A 21,008-nucleotide genomic window follows, 5' to 3' on the forward strand; every position below is an offset into this window, starting at 1 on the left:
GAGAATAGCAGAAATTCCCTAAGTGGGGAGATTTAATAGTTCAGTGCTTTCCTTCACAAGTTCCTCAAGAGACCTTGCAAATACTTTTTCATTTTATACCCAAAACATCCTGAAATGCCTCAGGATACTACATCAACCTGTATAGAATACCAAGATCTTATTCCTATTCTAGGTTTCATGTCAAATAAAGCTGAGTTAAGTTGTCTAAATAAATTAATCAGACAAGTCAAATCAGATAGTGTTCCATAGAAAAGTTTAATTTTAGACAAAATAAATCTTTACTCCTTTGGTCTCATCCAGAAATTGAAATCCCAAAATACAGATACTATCATCTCCATCCTGTATTCATCTTATTCCTAACCAGACCAGCCCCATTCACATCCTCCATTGAAGTCTGATTCTTTGTTTCACCTATTCAACAGTTGCTGAATGGAGTAATGCTGTTCTTTCAGTTGTTCTAGAGTGAAGAATTCCGGTTTTGAGTCTCAAGTGTTATACAGACACCCAAAGTTCCAGGGAGCTACCAGGTCATGCATAAAAAGCAAAGCAACTCAAAATTTAGAAATAACAACCAAAGCCCAGGAACAAATGTGACTGCTCCAAGAGCTTATGGTATAGACTCTAATTCCTTATGAACATTTTTCAAATGAAAGTATTTCTAGCAGCAAAAACATTTGACAATTAACTTATACTGAGGTCATCAATCATAGACCATAGCAGAAGTGTTTTCCTGTCTTACCTTTACATTTTTACCAGGATAATGTTAATTAACAGTTAGGACATAACTTAAATATTAGCCTTCCTTCTCTTTTGAAGTCCTTTTGTTGAGATGAAGTTCTTGACCTATAGCTGACCACAGGCATTTCAGAGAAGCATCAGAGCAAACCATGTAACTGACAAAGAAATTTTGTTGTTTCTGTAGCATGTAAAAGTTTTTGAAAAAAATAACTAAAACCATGACCAACAACACTATACTTGTCTAATATCATGCAGATCAGTATCAGACAGAACATGGACGATGAGAACCTTGTGAAGTCTTTAGGAGTTTCACATAACCTTTAAATATTTACCTGAACATTTTATCTATACAAATTTAACAGAAGCTTAGAAAATCCCTTTTAATTTTATAACATTTCCCACATAACGTATCAAATGAACCTAGCTATTTTTAGCACCTCACTTTTTATAAGGTAAAAGGACAAATTCTTTGCAACAGTTGAAAATAAAAAGATATCTTTCAGGGTTTGATTTGGGGAGGCAAAATATCAAAACTTGTTGGGTTTGAACATTATATTAAATAGGAAAATGGGTTACTGTGACACAACCTTCTTGTTCCCTATTTAACTAAAATAACAATTTAAAAATATAGGAGTTAATATAATTATAAGAAAAAGCCTTAGTTCTTTTTCAAGTGAGAAGTCTGGTATGCTAATTTCAAGCTGTTATGTATGCCATAAAAGCCATCCCCTTTTCCCTGATCCAGTCTTGTGGGGGAAGCCATGTTTCTTTTAATCCTGAATCCTGATTCAATATTGTGGGTGGAAACTTTGAATTGTTTCCATGGAGATGTGACACACCCACTTGTATGGGTATGGTCTTTTGATTAGGTTTGACCCCACTCATTCAAGGTGGGTCTTGATTAATTTACTGGAATTCTTTTAAAAGGGAGACATTTTGGAAAAGTACAGTTATTTGAGAGCTGACAGAGACACAGACATTTGGAGATGCTTGGGGTGCTGACAAAGAGAGCAGGCACCTCGATACAGATGTCTGTGAGATACAGAGCCCAGCAGACATCACCCTGTGCCTTCCCATGGGATGCTAAATAGGACAGAACCCAGAGTTTTGTCCCAGAGAAGCTAAGTGAAGGCCCACAGATACAGGGAGGAAACCACTAGAATCAGAACTGAGAACAGGGACCAACAGATGTCAGCATGTGCATTCCCATTTGTTTTGGTTTGAAAGCTGCCGAAATGCACTAATCCATTCCATTTCTTATCCTTTATTGTTTTGTAAATACAAGTTGTTTTAATTTGTTAAATGTTGCTGAAGTGCAATATACCAGAAATGGAATGGCTTTTAAAAAGGGAATTTATGAAGTTGCAAGTTTACAGTTCTAAGGCCATAAAATGTCCAAACTAAGGCATCCATAAAAAGATACTTTCACTCAAGGAAGGCTGATATCTGTCACATGGTCTGCTGGTTTGAATCTGTTGTGTATCCCAGATTATTATTAAGTAGCAAGTTTACAGTTCTAAGGCCATGAAAATGTCCAAATTAAGGCACGACTATGAAAATGTCCAAATTAAGGCACCAACAAGAGGTTACTTTCACTCAAGAAAGGCTGATGAAGTTTGGGGTTTCTCTCTCAGCTGGAAGGGCACACGGCTAGCTTTCTTCTGGCTTCTTGTTTCATGAAGCTCCCCCAGGAGTGTTTTTTTCTTCATCTCCAAAGATCTCTGGCAGTGTGGGCTCTTCAAGCTTTTTCCAAAATGGTTCCCTCTTAAAGGGCTCCGGTAAGCAACCCCACCTTGAATGGGTGGAAACACAGCTCCATGAAACCACCTAATCAAAAACTGCCACCCACAGTTGGGTGGGTTATATCTCCATGGAAACAATTAAAAAGATACCACTCAGCAATACTGAATGAGGATTAAAGGACATGGCTTTTCTGGTGCACACAACAGATTAAAACTAGCACACCATGTGACAGACATCAACCTTCCTTGAGTGAAAGTATCTTTTTCTGGATGCCTTAGTTTGGACATTTTATGGCCTTAGAGCTATAAACTTGTAACTTCTTAAATTCCCTTTTTAAAAGCCATTCCATTTCTAGTATATTGCACTTCGGCAACATTTAACAAACTAAAACAACTTATATTTACAAAACAATAAAGGATAAGGTCAACATAAACGTCATGAGTATGTTATTCTTATATGACAGAATCTTTGTCTTTTAGGCAGAATACTCAAATGATTAGGAAAAACTTCTTATAACCTTTCATTAAGAGCAGACCAACTGTGGTCCCTTTAGTTGCTCAGTCAGATTGAGCAGCTGGGACTTGCTGACTGTCGCTATGTCACGGCAGAACACCCTGTACAGCTTCTTCTCCAAGTCTCCTGAATTGAATAATGCCAACAAGGTCCCACTGAGGACCTTAAGCAAAGGCAATGCCACCATCATTAGGGCCTCTCCTTCCCCCCATGGGGACATGGCCTGGAGTGATGCCAGGCCTGGGTCCTTGGCAGTCTCGGCATCACCGCCTGAGGTGAAGAACCTCAACAGAAGGCTTTGTATGCCGGCAGCACCTGCAGTCTCTGCCAGTTTTTGTGACTTCTCACCAGGTGATTGGGTTTGGGCCAAGACAGAGGGTTACAACTTGGTGGCCTTGCCTGGTTTATAATCATCTCTTTGATGAACGCTCGTGAAAAAGGAAAATCAGTCCGTGCTTATGTACAGTTTTCGATGCAGCCCAACAAGGAAGCTGGGTTAGCAAAAGGCTATTAAAACCATATACAGATTACGACCCAGCAATACCACTGCTAGGTATCTACTCAAAGGACTTAAGGGTAAAGACACAGATGGACATTTGCACACCAGTGTTTATAGCAGCATTATCTACAATTGCAAAGAGATGGAAACAGCCAAAATGTCCATCAACAGACGAGTGGCTAAACAAACTGTGGCGTATACCTACAATGGAATATTATGCAGCTTTAAGACAGACTAAACTTATGAAGCATGTAATAACATGGATGGACCTAGAGAACATTATGAGTGAGTCTAGCCAAAAACTAAAGGACAAATACTGTATGGTCCCACTGATGTGAACCGACATTAGAGAATCAGCTTGGAATATATCATTGGTAACAGAGACCAGCAGGAGTTAGAAACAGGGTAAGATAATGGGTAATTGGAGCTGAAGGGATACAGACTGTGCAACAGGACTAGATACAAAAACTCAAAAATGGACAGCACAATAATACCTAAGTGTAATGTAACTATGTTGGAACACTGAATGAAGCTGCACCTGAAATATAGTTTTTTGTTTGTTTGTTTGTTTGTATCTTTTGTTTTTGTTTTTTTTTCTTTTTCCTTTTTATATATATATATTTTTAGTAGTATTATTATTTTAATTCTCTTCTCTATATTAACATTCTATATCTTTTTCTGCTGTTTTGCTAGTTCTTTTCCTAAATCAATGCAAATGTACTAAGAAATGATGATCATACATCTATGTGATGATACTAAGAATTACTGAGTGCATGTGTAGAATGGAATGATTTCTAAATGTTGTGTTAATTTCTTTTCTTTTTTTTGATTAATAAAAAAAAAATTAAAAAAAAAAAAAACCATATACAGGTTCCAAATCAAAGGAAGCCCAGAAAGGAGGTCATTTTTATAGTGTAAAGCCTAAAATACTCAGAACAATGCAACGTGCAGATAAAGCCTTGAATAAAGACAAGATTAAGAGGCTTGAATTAGCAGTGTGTGATGAGCCCTCAGAACCAAAAGAGGGGGAGGAGATTGAGATAGGTGCAACCTATGCATCAGATAAGAGTGAAGAAGATAATGAAATTGAGAGTGAAGAAGAAGTGTTGCCTAAGATGTAAGGATCAAGGCATACTAGCCGACAAATAAAAAACAAAGGGTCATATCAGACTCTGAGAGTGACAATGGTGGCTCTGATGTGGAATTCAAGCCCGATGTTAAGGAAGAAGAAAGCAGCGATGAATTAAGTAGTGGAGGGATAGTGATAATGAAGTCTTGGAGACCCCAAAGTTCCTCCAAAGTGGAAGAGAACGGTGACTGGAAATGACTCCCTTAAAAGGAAAAGTTCAAGGAAGGAAATGCCCTCAGCCTCCAAATGAGCAATTAGCATTTCATCAGAAACCAACAGTACTTTGAGTGCTTTCTCTGCTCCTCAAAATTCTAATCCCAAGTCCACAGTAATGGAGGAGGTGATGACAGTAGTTGGCCCACTATCAGGTATCATGAAACTTTAGAGTGGCTGAAGGAGGGAAAGAGAAGAGATGAGCACAACAGGCAGCCTGATCACCCTGATTTTGATACATCTACTCTATGTCCCTGGCTTTTCTCAATTCCTAAACACCTGGGATGAGGAAGGGGTGGCAGATTAAGTCTCAGAACTTTGGTCTTGTCATCTTTTATAAAGGAGGAAAGTTTTATGAGCTGTATCACATGGATGCCATATTAGGGTTCTCTAGAGAAACAGAATCAACAGTAAACACTCACAAATATAGAATTTATAAACGTGTCTCGTGTAACCATGGGAACACAAAGTCTAAAATCTGCAGGGCAGGCTGTGAAGCCAACAATTCTGATGGAGGGTTTGGACGAACTCCACAGGAGAGGGTCACTGGCTGAAGCAGGAAGAGAGCCTGTCTCTTCTGAATCCTCTTTAAAAGTGATTAGATTAAGCATCACTCATTGCAGAATACACTCCCCTTGGCTGATTACAAATGGAATCAGCTGTGGATACAGCTGACATGATCATGATTTAACTCTATGAAATGTCCTCATCGCAACAGACAGGCCAGCACTTGCCCAACCAGACAAACAGGTACCACCACTTGGCCAAATTGAAACATAAATGTGACCATGACCGATGCTCTCATTGGAGTTAATGAACTAGGGCTGGTATTCATGAAAGGCGACCCATTCTCATTCTCGTTTCCCTGAAATTGCATTTGGCCAATATTCAGATTCCCTAGTAGCATGAGTGGAACAGGATGAAACCCCAGGAATGATGGAGGCACAATGCCAAAGAACAGCACAAGTATCTAAGCATGATAGAGTAGTGAGGAGGGATATCTGTAGGAGTTTTTATCAATGGTGAAGGTATGACCTCAGAGTCTGATTCCACTGGGTTGACACCAAAAGAGAACAGTGAATTGGAGCTCTCTGCTCTAAGTGGTTGTGTCTTCTACCTCAAAAAATGCCTTATTGATCAGGAGCTTTTATCAATGGTGAATTTTGTAGAATATATTCCCTTGGATTCTGACATGGTCGGTGCTACAAGGCCTGGTACTATCTTTGCTAAAGCCAAACAATGAACGGTACTAGATGCAGTGACATTAAACAACTTGGAGATTTTTCTGAATGGGACAAATGGTTCTACTGAAGGGATCCTTCTAGAGAGGACTGACACTTGTCATACTCCTTTTAGTAAGCAGCTTCTAAAACAAGAGCTTTGTGCCCCACTCTGTAGCTCTTACCCTAACAATGATCACTAGATGCCATAGATCACCTAGATGTCATGGTCATACCTGACAAAATCTCCGAAGTTGTCGACCTTTTAAAGAAGCTTCCAGACCTTGAGAGACTACTCAGCAAAATTCATAATGTGGGGTCTCCCCTGAAGAGTCAGAACCACCCAGATAGCAGGACTATAATTTTTGAAGAAACGACATACAGCAAAAAAAAAAAAAGATTATTGATTTTCTTTCTGCTCTGGAAGGATTCAAAGTAATATGTAAAATTATAGGGATTATGGAAGAGGTTGTTGATGACTTTAAGTCTGTTCTAGTTTGCTCTCTGCCAGAGTGCAATATCCAAGAAACAGAATGGCTTTTAAAAAAAGGAATTCAATAAATTGCTAGTTTGTAGTTCTAAGGCTGAGAAAATGTCCCAATGAAAACAAGTCTATAGAAATGTCCAGTCTAAGGCATCCAGGGAAAGATACCTTGGTTCAATAAGGCCAATGAAGTTCAATGCTTTCTCTCAGCTGGAAGGGCACATGGCAAACATGGCGTCATCTGCTAGCTTTCTTTCCTGGCTTCCAGTTTCATGAGGCTCCCCAGGAGGCATTTTCCTTCTTCATCTCCAAAGGTCGCTGGCTGGTGGACTCTCTGCTTCATGGTGCTGCAGCATTCTCTGTTCTCTCTGAATCTCCCATTCTTCAAAACATTTCCTCTTATATAGGATGCCAATAAAACAATCAAGACCCACTCAAATGGGTGGAGACATGTCATCACCTAATCCAGCTTAACAACCACTCTCGACTAAATCACATCAACCAGGGAGATGATCTCATTACAGTTTCAAACATGCAGTATTGAATAGGGATTGTTCTACCTTTATGAAATGGGATTTTGATTAAAACTTGGCTTTTCTAGGAGGCATCCTTTCAAACTAGCATAAAGTCTAAAACCCTTAAGCAGATCATTAGTCTCCAGATAAAAAATCCTGAAGGCCATTTTCCTGATTTGACTCTTGGACCATACAGATAGGACACAGCCTTTGACCATGAAAAGGCTCAAAAGGCTGGACTGATCACTCCCAACGCAGGATTTGCCTCTGAATATAACCAAGAGAAAATGAACAAAGCCTCCTATAGTACTTAGAGAAGCAGCCAATCAAATTGGCTGCAGGAGTATGGTTTACTGGAGGATTGGTCAGAACTGTTACCAGCTGGAAATTCCAGAGAGTTTTACCACCCATAATTTTCCAGAATATGAGTTGAAATCAAGAAAAGCTGTAAACGATACTGGACCAAAACTATTGAGAAGAAGTTGGCTAATCTGATAAACACTGAAGAAAGGAGAGATGTATCACTGAAAGACTGTATGCCTCGACTATTCTACAACTTTTATAACAATTACAGGGACTGACAGTTCGCTGTGGAGTGTATTGCAGTGCTGGATGTCTTGTTGTGCCTGGCTAGCTAGTAAAGGGGGTGATAATCCTATGTATCGTCCAGTAATTCTGTTGCCAGGAGAAGAGACATCCCCCTTCTTGGAGCTTAAAGGATCTCACCATCCCTGCATTACCAAAAGACTTTTTTTTGGAGATGACTTTATCCTGAATGACATTCTAATAGGCTGGAAGGAAGAAGAGGAGGAAAACGGCAAAGACTGTTGTGTACTTGTTCCTGGACCAAATATGGGGTGCAAATCTATACTCATGAGACAGGCTGGCTTATTAGCTGTAATGGCCCAAATGAGTTGTTAGGTCCCTGTGGAAGTATGTAGCCTCACACTGACTGATAGGGTGTTTACTTGACTTGGTGCCTCAGATAGAATAACGTCGGGTGAAAGTACAGTTTTTGTTGAGTTGAGTGAAACTACCTGCATATTTATGCATGCAACAGCACATTCCCTGGTGCTTGTGGATGAATTAGGAAGACATACTGCAGCATTGGACAAGACAATGTTGTGCAAAACAGGAACAAGGCTACAAGCCTCCAGGAATGTTGCATGGAAACAGAACAAACTGGGGCTGAGGCTCCAAAGTTTCAGGAAGTAGGTTTTTATTCATCCATGGCCATAGGGCTCAGCTGAGTGGCCTCTGAAAGTCTGAGCCCTGAACAAAAAGTTAACATTAGTTTTTATAGACAGCATGACATGTCAAAGACAATTGGCTGGTTTAAATCAGGAAGCGTGTGAAGCTGGGTTTACAGAAGCAGATGAGCGGTTAGGGGAAGGATTTCTTTACAGGAATTTGTCTTATCTTGCCCATGTGCAGTTTTACCTGTTCTTGAGGCAAGCATCCTGTTTACGTATAGTTCTGACTGCTCAGAGGAATTTGGGGAATTTTTGAAGAGGAGGTAGTTTAAATGTGCAAGGAGGGGTGAGGGACCAGCCTGCATCAAGGGGTCTGCTTGCTACAACAGCAATAGCAAATGCAGTTGTTAAAGAACTTGCTGAGAATGTAAGGTGTCGTACATTGTTTTCTACTCACTACCAGTCATTAGTAGAAGATTATTCTCAAAATGTTGACATGCCTAGGACATATGGCATGCGTGGTAAAAAACAAAAGCAAAGAGCCCAGCCAGGAGACTCTTACCTTCCTCTATAAGTTCATTAAGGGAGCTTCCCTGAAAGCTATGGTTTTAATGCTGCAAGGCTTGTTAATCTTCCAGAGGCAGTTATTCAAAAGGGACAAGAGAGTTTGAGAAGATGACTCAGTCACTGTGATTACTTCAGGAAGTTGGCCTGATTAGTGAAAAGGTGACTGTTGATGCTGAAACTGTCCGTAAGTTGTTGACTGTGATTAAGGAGTCATAAATTACGTTGGAAGCTTTGACTTTTGACAAAGATGGGAAATTCAGACCACATTGTGATCTACTAAACTTTTTTTTTTTAATGATAAAGAGAGTAGGCCAATAATTGTAGGAAATTTCATTATTTTCACAGAAAGAAAACTCTCTAAAAATATTATAAATAAGCTTATCAAACCTAGTCACCATTGACCATGACAAAACTCATTTCCACAAACCTTCCATAACTTTCCATAATCACCACCTTTTGTTGATATATTCTTCCTTTTCACTCTGAAAACCAGTCATTTTCCTTAGGACAAATCTATACTCCTTTGCTTAACAAAGTACAGCCTACATACTTTAAGTTACCAAAAAGATCTTTGAAATTCAAACATCCTATAAAACACGATGCTCTAAAATTTTTGTCAAAATGCTAACTTTTCCTTAAATACAAATTTACATTTTTCATCATCTGAAGATCTAATAGATAAAATGTGAGTTTATTTTATTAGTAAAAATTGTATAAATGCAGGGAAAACATACTGCTATAGAACAAAATTATATGCTTACATTGCATTTAGCAATGATAGTTCAGAAGACAGGTATTTTAGGGAATGGTTTCCAGAAATATTGCTTTCTTCAGTTTACCATTTTATCAGTATTCCAGTGAGATATATTATGAATAATTTCCAAATAATTTTCTGTAGGCAAGTAGGGAAAACTGGGTTAAAGCTATGATTTAATTGCAAGCTTATAAAAGCAGCCAGCATTTTTTCCCTTCTTTTTTAATATTTCCACTAGAGTTGTTTGGTTTAAAAGTCATCATAGAAACAGAAATAGGATTAGAATTAGTCTCTATACTTTTTGCAGCTGTATTTCCCTTGTAATTACCAGTGTTTTCCTCTGTATTTGCCTAAGAATGACCAGGAATTTTAATTATATTCAAAACCTTAATGCAAGAAATGTTTTTTTAAAAACATTTTTCCTCCATCGGATGTTAAAAAAATTCTTCATTTCCATAATATCCTAAAATTATGAACAACTTCAAAAGCATACTGACTATCAAGCTCTGGATGTTTAATTTGTCCCAAGCATAATCCAGGAAAAACTTTTCCATAGCTCTCCTTTATCCACCAGACCTTTTGAAATTTGGCAATTAGATTTCATTCAATTACCCCTATTCCAAGGCTGTAGATGTTTTAATAATGATTTGTTTAATGCAACCAGATTGCAATAAATAATACCATTGCAAAGGTATTATTGGGAAAAAAATAATAATTTCAAATTGGGAAATGCCCACAGAACTCTACAGCAACCGAGGAATCTACCCCGCGATGAACCCGGGATGACCAGTTTATTTGGCAACACATCCCTTGTGCCCATCACCCACAAACCCCAAGCCCAGCAGAAAAGAACTCTGAACTGAACCCATACCTCCCCCATCTTTTTACACCCAGCCCTTTCGCCATAGCTTCCCTGACTGGTTTGTTCATCCTAGATAAGGGGCTAAATGTGCCCAGCTTTAAACCAGACATATAAATGTTAAACCATCAATGAAAAACTAGGAATCTAATGTTTACAAAGTCCTGCAAGGCCAAAAAAATATTTTTAATTGATGGTTTTAGTTTTGGGAGGAGGGAAAATTAAAATGCCTTGGATTTGGCTAAAGTCTAGGAGGAGGCCCTGGGGACAGCGATGGATGAGACAGAAAGAATGTGGCCAAATGGGTTGGACTACTATTTAGAAGAGGATAGAGTTTAAATTTTCTTTCTTTGACTGAAAGGACAGGATTATGTATGGAAGTTACTTCCTTATCCTGGTCTGTTGGATCTGATTTTAAGAGTTTCTAATGAGGGCAGTGGTATTTCAGACAGGTAAGGTGGCCCTAGGATTTATTAAAGCCCCATGCTCTCGTTTCAGTTGTTACCAAATATCAGATCTACTCCGCCCGAAGATATGACACTGGCAATTGAAGAAGTCTCTGCCATTTTCCCAGGGCAGCCCTAGCAGTTTCTTTGAAAAGCATTTTGCTTTCTTAAGGGCAAAGAGCATTGTTTTCCTTCTTCTTTCCAAATAATCTATCCAGATTGCTTCATGATTTTCACCACAGACCTGTAAATTAATTGTCTAAGGTCTTAATATCCGAGATCTTAAGTCCAAATGATAAGATTTAATTCGTGCAAAACCCACTGTCTTCATTAGGATTTGGGGCAATTTTGTCACTATAGAGGGGGAATTAGGCTAAACTAGGATACAGAAGAGGACAACAGGAGGAGTTTAAAATGTGTTAGAAGTTTGACTTCTTGACTTCTTGGATTCCAGGAGTACCAGTTTATGTAAAAGTACTTATTTATCTTTAAGCAATTTGAATAGAGCTCTCCCAAGAATTTTTTATTTGTTAATTTGATATTACCTTCCAGAGGTTTATCAGTCAGACCCAAACAGAAAGTCAGACACATAAACACAGAAATATAAAACTCACTCATTTGAATCATAATTTTGCACCTTTTATACAAATTCTTATTATGATATAAAGACATTAAAGATTGAACATATGGATTTTATCTCATTTCTCTTTCCTTTTATAATTTAAATCTATTGTAGGATAGTATTATAAATTAAAATTTCATTTTCAGGCCAGTGTTCCCCAGATTCTAGTTTATACTGGGACCAGACTGTATTAAAAAAGAATATCTCCCTCCCCCCTACATGGGACATGACTCCCAGGGGTGTAAATCTCCTGGCAACGTGTGACAGAACTCCGTGGATGAGCCGGGAACCCAGCGTCATGAGATTGAGAAAGCATTCTTGACCGAAAGGGGGAAGAGAGAGATGAAACAAAATAAAGTTTCAGTGGCTCAGAGATTTCAAACAGAGTCAAAAGTTATCCTGGAGGTTATTCTTATGCATTAAATAGATATCCCTTTTTAGTTTATGGTGTATTGGAGTGGCTGGGGGGATGTACCTGAAACAGTTGAACTGTATTCCAGTAGCCTTGATTCTTGAAGATGATTGTATAACTATATAGCTGTTACAATGTGATGGTGAAAACCTTGTATCTGATGCTCCTTTTAACCAGGGTATGGACAGAAATGTAAAATATAAGGGTAAAAAATAAATAAATAATAGGGGAGATAAAGTGTAAAAAATTGGGTAGATTGAAATACTAGGTTGGGCCACAGTGGCTCAGCAGGCAGAGTTCTCACCTGCTATGCCAGAGGACCTGGGTTCGATTCCCGGTTCCTGCCCATGTTAAAAAAAAAAAAAATACTAGTGGTCAATGAGAGGGAGGAGTTAGGGGTATGGGATGTATGAGTTTTTTCCTTTTTCCTTTTCTTATCTCTTTTTCTGGAGTGATACAAATGTTCTGAAAATGCTCATGGTGATGAATACACAACTATATAATGATATCGTGAGCCATTGATTGTACACCATGTATGGACTGCATGTGTGTGAAGATTTCTCAATAAAAATGTTTTTTAAAAAAGAATTTTTTTCATTGAACTAAACATAGATCAGCTTATCCACAATGTATTTTAAAGGACTGCAGTCCAATTTACTATAAACATTCATGATTTATTTAAAACAACAATTATTTTACATTATTAAAAATATTAAAAACACAGCACAGGGCGGGCCGCGGTGGCTCAGCGGGCAAGAGTGCTTGCCTGCCATGCCGGAGGACCCCGGTTCGATTCCCGGCCCCAGCCCATGTAAAAAACAAACAAACAAACAAAATATAATAAAACAAGAAAATGTTTAAAGATGTTTCCCTTCCTTCCATCCTTCCTTCCTTCTCTGTCTTTCCTTCCCTTCCTCCCTCTCTCAAAAAAAAAAAAAAAAAACACAGCACAGTACTTTGCAGAGATACAAATAACCTGTTAACCAGATCAGAACCAGATCAGTTACGCAGCCCAACAACAAAATCAGAACCAGACCAGGCAGGGGCAGAGAAGGTCTTAGAGGAAGGAGGGACTTGGGGACTTTTAACCACTGTTGGGGCCTCGAACCACAAGCAACATTCCCTGGCCTCTACTTTATCTTCCCCTTACTCACTGATTAGACATCCAGAACCTGGAACTGTTTCTGTCTCTGTATAAAATCACACTAATGGATCTGTGATGCCAGCGGGGATGGGAGAAAGCCTCGATCGTGGAGCCTCTAAGACAAACAGGTCTAGATGGTGACCCAGGATTGGTGACTGGATAAACCCATCCTATCCCACTGGGTCTCCAGAACCTCGGGTAAGAAAGGACCTGGGGACCTGGTCTAGTTTACTAGCTGCCTTCATGAATACAGCATACCAGGAATGGAATGGCTTTTTAAAAAGGGGAATTTAATGAGTTGCTAGTTTACAGTTCTAAGGCTGTGGAAAATGTCCCAATTAAAGCAAATCTATGAAAACATCCAATCTAAGGCATCCAGTAAAAGATACGTTGGTTCAAAAAGGCCGATGACATTCAGGATTTCTCTCTCAACTGGAAAGGCACATGGTGAACATGGCAGCATCTGCTAGTGTTCTCTCCCAGCTTCTTGTTTCATGAAGTTTCTGCAGGAGAGTTTTCCTTCTTCATCTCCAAAGGTTCTCTCAACTGGAAAGGCATGTGGTGAACATGGCAATGTCTGCTAGCTTTCTTTCCTGGCTTCTTGTTTCAAGAATTTCCCCCAGGGGCATTCTCCTTTTTCATCTCCAAAAGTCGCTGGCTTTTGGACTCTGTGGCTCTCTTCAAAATGCTTCCTGTTTTAAAGGACTCCAGTAAACTAATCAAGCCCCACCCGGAATGGGTGGAGTCACATCTCCATCTAATCAAAAAGCTAATACCCACAACTGGGTACATCACATCTCCATGGAGATAATCTAATCAAAAGATTCCAACCTGCAGTACTGAATAGGGATTAGAAGAAACAGCTGCTCCCACTAGATGGGATTAGGATTCAGGCTTGGCTTTTCTAGGGTACGCAGTCCTTTCAAGGCAGCATAGGACCTTTCATTCCCACCAGATTCACCAAGTTGACACCAAACAAGGGCCTGTTGCCCAATAAATACAGAAGGTCAATGCTAAGACACCAGGATTTCAAGAAAAGAAGTTTAATTGAAGTGCAGTCAAGCAAAAAGACAGGAAGGAAAAAAGCTCAAATATGTCTCCCCAAGTCTAAAGAGTTTACGGATTTTATGGGATTCAAACAAGGGGAGGTAGAAGTATTAACAAATATTGTTAACATAAGGTAACTATAATATCATGTAAACATATGGAAATAAGCTAAAATAACAACTACAATCACAGTAAAGAAATACGCTAAAGTAATAATTACAATAACAAGTTAATATAACTACAATCTTATGTAAAGGAATAGAAATAAGCTAAAGTAACCATGAAAATTACGAGTAAAACTGCTGCAGTCAGCAGTTTCATTACCAAGTATTGATGAAAACAATTGTGGGTGCTTCTGGGAGCATCCAGATAAGCTGGAATAGATATTAGGGTCCTATGTGCAGGCATGTGTCAAAGATGTCCCCAAATACCTTGTCTCAGAGTGGGAAAAATGCCCTGCAAGTTTACACTGTGAGCCCAAAGTCCAAGCTGGGGTGATTTTAATATGCTCATAGTAAAGGTTCAATAACTCAAAGGTTCAAACAAAAGCCATTTAGTATGGTTATTGTTCTTATGCATTGTAAGCACTTTGTCATGAACAGTAGGAAGAAGCAATGCAGGCTTGATCTGTCCTGCTGCTGACTCAGTAGCCAGGGTCCTTGGAATAGTGATATTTTTGCTGGGCCCTGTTTCTCTGCCTCAAGGGTTACGTCCAGCTTTAGGTTTTTAAACTACTGTGATATGAATCACATATCCATAGAATGATGGCTATGGAAGAATCTTAGAGGTCATTTGATCTAGCCTTTCGTTCTTTCAATTCACAAATGAAAAAACTGAGGCCCAAAGACAAAAGCTAATTAGTCTCTAGATTTAAAACTCCTCAGTCTCATGTTCAGGTTCCCACAAACAAGAGTCTAGCAAGATCCTTCTTCCAGACCCTTCTGCTGTTCTGGCAGATGGGGTAAGTTTATTTTGAAGTCGTCTGCTTTCCTAGAAAGCTTATACTGCCCCTCTCACAACTAGAGCTGGCTGTAACCGGGTATCTATAGACTCTGGGTGAACCGAAAGGACCCCTACATGGGAACTGCATCAAAATGGGAAATTAGGAAGGTCCATCAGGAAAGTGTGGCATGTGTTTTGGAGTGGCTGGAGGGAAGTACCTGAAACTGTAGAGCTGTGTTCTAGTAGCCTTGTTTCTTGAAGAGGATTCTATACTATATTATATAATATGTATAAATATGTATATATGGCTTTTACAATGTGACTGTGTGATTGCAAAAACCTTGTGTCTGATGCTCCTTTTATCTAGGGTATGGACAGATGCGTAAAAAAACATAGATAAAAACATAAACAGAGGGGCGGGCCGCGGTGGCTCAGCGGGCAAAGTGCTTGCCTGCTATGCCGGAGGACCTCGGTTCGATTCCCGGCCCCAGCCCATGTAACAAAAACAAAGAAACAAAATACAATAAAACAAGAAAATGTTTAAAGATGTTTCCCTTTCTTCCTTCCTTCCTTCCTTCTATCCTTCCTTCCTTCTCTCTGTCTTTCCTTTAAAAAAAAAAAAAAAAAAAAAAAACATAAACAGATAATAGGGGAAACAAAGGTTAAAATAAATTGAGTAGATGGAAATACTAATGGTCAATGAGAGGGAGGGGTAAGGAGTATGGGATGTCTGAGCTTTTTCTTTTTTCTTTTTTATTTCTTTTTCTGGAGTGATGCAGATGTTCAAAAAAATGATCCTGGTGATGAATACACAACTATGTGATGATATTGTGAGCCACTGATTGTACACCGTGTGTGGAATGTTTGTGTGTTAAGTCTTATCAATAAAAATATTTTTTGAAAAGAGAGAAAGAAAAGAAGGCATGATGTAAACAGGATCCCTGACAACAACAGCACCTTGAGTGCAGACCTGATCTAGGAGGAGAAGAAACAAGAGCAGGAACTCAGGATGACCCTGGAGTTTTCCCTGATCTAGAGTGACACCCAAAAGCAAGTACAACTTTCTCTCGGCTATTTTTGAGTCCTTGAGTCCCTATGAATCACCAGTGACTGCTTCAGTGGTAAATAATGAATGTCTCTTTTTAACATTGCCGGACATTTAGACATTTTCTAAGTTCAAATCTAATTTATTTTTTTAAGCCATCAATGGTGTGTCATGGAAATTCATCCAAACCCTGCATAAGGCTATTGTGTTCATTTGGTTGGGTAGAGGAAGTTCTGGCTATGCATGTGAGTAAAAAAGAAAGAGGGACAGACAAACAGACACAAAGAGGAAAACTGCCTTCAGAAATCAAAGGGCAGGCATATACACATCAATTATCTAATATCAGCCTTGAAATATTTGACAATAAACATAATTCATTTCTGTGCAAAATGACATTTTATGGAGCTGACCCAATCTATAAGTGTTTCCACCCTTGAGATACAAAAATATTTCATTTCAACTTTTTAAAAACTGTCCTCCTTAGTAACATCCCTGATTTTTCAATCCCTATTGAATTCGTGTCATCTTTGTTTTGCTCTAGGTTGGAAATTAGGAAAACAGCCTGTTCATATGAAGCTGAATTACACAAATCTTTGCATTTTTACATCTCTTTTGCTTAAAGGAAACTGTTCTGGTTTTTTGTTTTTTTTTTTTTTTTCCTGAAAGCATAAAGCTGTTGATGAGGCCAGAGGGAGAGCCTTTAGAATAATTTCTTTGCATTTTTCTTTCTAAAGACAAATATATGCCCATGGCTTTAAATAGTTTCAACACAACTCCTGAAAATAGCAGAGAGCATGCCCACACATCTGCAAAATTAGTGCAGGGAATACACCCTAAATCCACATGCCCGTTCCTGCAAAATCCAGTGAGGCAGATACTTTGCATTCAGCTCTTCACATAGGCACTTTGACAACCATTGAGCCTGAAATGGCAAATGAACCATTGGAACAGGGCTCTGCTTTGTTTCTCATTCTGTTCAGGCATGCAGAGTTGGCAAGCATTCTTCTCAAGTACGCAAGGATTCATTCTCCAGGATATATCACATATTGGGTCACAAAAAATAAGGCTCAATAAATTTAAAAAGATTGAAGTTATACAAGGCATTTTCTCTAACCATAATGGAATGAAGTTGGAAATCAATAACAGTGGAGAACCAGAAAATTCACAAATAGATGAGGTTAAACCACACACTCTTAACCGATCAGTAGGTTGAAGAAAAAATTGCAAGAGAAATCAGTAAATAACTTGAGACAAATGAAAATGAGAACACAACATATCAAAACTTATAGGATGCTGTGAAGGCAGTGCTGAGAGGGAAATTTATAGCCCTAAATGGTTGGCAGTAAAAATAAAAAATAAGAAAAGAAAGAGCTAAAATGAAAGATCGAACTGCACACCTGAAGGAACTTGAAAAAGAACAGCAAAGTAATCCCAAAACAAGCAGAAAGAGAGAAACAACAAAGATTAAACCAGAAATAAATGAAGTTGAGAATATAAAGATAACAGAGAATTAACAAAACCAAAAGTAGGTTGTTTGAGAAGATCAGCAAAATTGACAAACCATTGGCAAGGTTGACAAAGAAAGAGAGAAGATGCGAATAAATAAAATCAGAAATGAGAGGGGGAGAAATTATGACTGATCCCACAGAAATAAAAAGGATCACAAAAGGATATCATAAGCATCTGTATGCCAACAAATTAGACAACTTAGATGAAATAGACAATTTCTTAAAAACACAACAATCAAAACCACAATGAGATAATCAAAACCACAATGAGATATCATCTCACACCCACCAGAATGGCCATTATCAACAAAACAGAAAATGACAAGTGCTGGACAGGATGCAGAGAAAGAGGCACACTTATCCACTGTTGGTGGGAATGTCAAATGGTGCAACCACTGTGGAAGGCAGTTTGGCGGTTCCTCAAAAAGCTGAATATAGAATTGCCATACAACCCAGCAATACCATTGCTAGGTATCTACTCAAAGGACTTAAGGGCAAAGACACAAACGGACATTTGCACACCAATGTTTATAGCAGCATTATTTACAATTGCAAAGAGATGGAAAAAGCCAAAATGTCCATCAACAGACGAGTGGCTAAACAAACTGTGGTATATACATACGATGGAATACTATGCAGCTTTAAGACAGGATAAACTTATGAAGCATGTAATAACATGGATGGACCTAGAGAACATTATGCTGAGTGAGTCTAGCCAAAAACTAAAGGACAAATACTGTATGGTCCCACTGATGTGAACAGACATTCGAGAATAAATTTGGAATATGTCCTTGATAACAGAGTCCAGCAGGAGGTAGAAACAGGGTAAGATAATGGGCAATTGGAGTTGAAGGGATACAGACGGTGTAACAGGACTAGATACAAAAACTCAAAAATGGACAGCACAATAATACCTAATTGTAAAGTAATCATGTTAAAACACTGAATGAAGCTGCATCTGAGCTATAGGTTTTTGTTTTGTTTTGATTTTACTATTATTACTTTTATTTTTTTCTCTATATTAACATCCTATATCTTTTTCGGTTATGTTGCTAGTTCTTCTAAACCAATGCAAATGTACTAAGAAATGATGATCATGCATCTATGTGATGATGTTAAGAATTAATGATTGCATGTGTAGAATGGTATGATCTCTAAATGTTGGGTTAATTTCTTTTTTTCCGTTAATTAAAAAAAAAAAGAGAGAAGGGATAATTGGAGCTGAAGGGATACAGACTGTACAACGGGACTGGATATAAAAACTCAGAAATGGACAGCACAATACTACCCAATTGTAATGCAATTATGTTAAAACACTGAATGAAGCTGCATGTGAGGTATAGGTTTTTTGTTTTTGTTTTTTTTGTTTTTTTTCTTTCTATTATTGTTTTAATTCTTATTCTGTTGTCTTTTTATTTCTTTTTCTAAATCGATGCAAATGTACTAAGAAATGATGAATATGCAACTATGTGATGTTATTAAGAATTACTGATTGTACATGTAGATTGGAATGATTTCTAATTGTTTTGTTAATTCTTTTTTTAATTAATAAAAAAAAACTTTTTATAAATAAAAAAAAAAACACAACAAATAACCTACACTGACTTTAGAAGAAATAGAAGACCTCAACAGAGCAATTACAAATAAAGAGATTGAATCAGTCACCAAAAACTTCCCAACAACAAAAACAAAAAAAAAACCCTCAAGGACCAGATAGTATCACAGGTGAATTCTAGCAGTCATTCCAAGAAGAATTGATAATAATCCTGCTGAAACTATTCCAAAAAATTGAAGAGGCAGGAACACCGTCTAACCCATGCTGTGATGCCAACATCACTCTAAACCAAAGCCAGAAAAGATGTTACAAAAAAAAAAAAAAAAAAAACTGCAGACCAATTTCTCTTATGGTAAAGATGTAAAAGTCCTCAACAAAATACTTGCTAATCAGCTCCAATAGCACATTAAAATAATTATACACCATGAACAAGTGAGTTTTATCCCAGGTATGCAAGGGTGGTTTAACACAGGAAAATCAATTAATGTAATACATCACATTACCAAATCAAAGGGGAAACCCACATAATTGTCTAAATTGACACAGAAAAGGCATTTGACAAGATCCAGCATGCTTTCTCCATAAGAACACTTCAAAAGATAGGCAGAGAAAGAAATGTATTCAACATAATAAAGGGCATATATGGAAAACCCAAAGCTAACATTGTATTCAGTGGTGAAAGACCTAAAGATTCTCCTCTAAAATCTGGAATGAAACAAGGATGTCCACTGTCACCACTGTTATTCAACATTGTGCCTGAAGTTCTAGCCAGAGAAATTAGGCAAGAAAAAGAAATAAAAGGCTTCCATATCGTAAAAGTAGTAAAACTTACACTATTTGCAGATGACAGGATCGTATATATATAGAAAGTCCCAAAAAATCTATAATAAAACTACTACAGCTTATAAACAACTTCATCAAAGTAGAAGGATAAAAGATCAGCCGCAGAAACTAGTGTTTCTAGTTACTAGTTTTAAGCTTTCTAAGGAGGAGAGCAAGAAAAAAAATCATTAACAATAGTAACTAAAATAATCAAATATCTAGGAATAAATGTAACCAAAAGTGTAAAAGATTTGTATATAGAAAACTACAAAATAGTGCTAAAAGAAATCCAAGAAGAATTAAATCAATGGAAAGATACTCCATGTTCATGGATTTGAAGACTAAATATCTTTAAGATTTCAATTCTACTCAAATTAATTTACAGATTCAATACAATCCCAATCAGAATCCCAATAGCCTACTTTACAGAATGGAAAAGCCAATTACCAAATTTATTTGGAAGGTTAAGGGGTCCCAAAATAGCCAAAAACATCTCAAAAACAAAAAATGAAGGACTCACACTTCTTGACATTAAAGCATGTTATAAAGCTACAGTGGCCAAGATATCATGGCACTGGCACAAGGACAGATATATTTAACAATAGAACAAATGGAATTGTACAACTCCTAGAAGAAAATGTAGGTAGGCATCTTCAATATCTTCCTTGAAGTGGTAAGCAATGGTTTCTTGGACTTTATACCCAAAGCACAAACAATGAAAAACAAAATAGATACATAGGACCTCCTCAAAATTAAAAACTTTTGTGCATTAAAGGACTTTATCAAGAAAGTGAAAAGACAAATACTCAGTAGGAGAAAATATTTGGAAAACATATATACGACAAGAGTTTAATATTCAAAATACATAAAGAAATCCTACAACACGACAATTAAAAGACAAACAGCCCAATTAAAATTGGTTAAAAGATTTGAACAGGCATGTTTTCAAAGAGGAAATACAAATGATTAAAATGCACATGAAAAGATGCTCAACATCACTAGTTATTAGGGAAATGCAAATCAAAGCCACAGAGGGCG

General features: G+C 37.8%; 1 protein-coding gene and 1 pseudogene across 1 annotated transcript in view; both read left to right on the plus strand.

Annotated features, from left to right (window-relative positions):
* Positions 1 to 21,008, plus strand: part of SLC35F3 (solute carrier family 35 member F3) — a 135,641-nt gene that overhangs the window by 84,129 nt on the left and 30,504 nt on the right. The gene's annotated exons all lie outside the window — the stretch shown is intronic.
* Positions 3,078 to 9,059, plus strand: LOC143689451 (DNA mismatch repair protein Msh6-like; annotated as a pseudogene).

The sequence above is a fragment of the Tamandua tetradactyla genome, chromosome 7 (assembly GCF_023851605.1).
Source record: "Tamandua tetradactyla isolate mTamTet1 chromosome 7, mTamTet1.pri, whole genome shotgun sequence".
Lineage (NCBI taxonomy): Eukaryota > Metazoa > Chordata > Mammalia > Pilosa > Myrmecophagidae > Tamandua > Tamandua tetradactyla.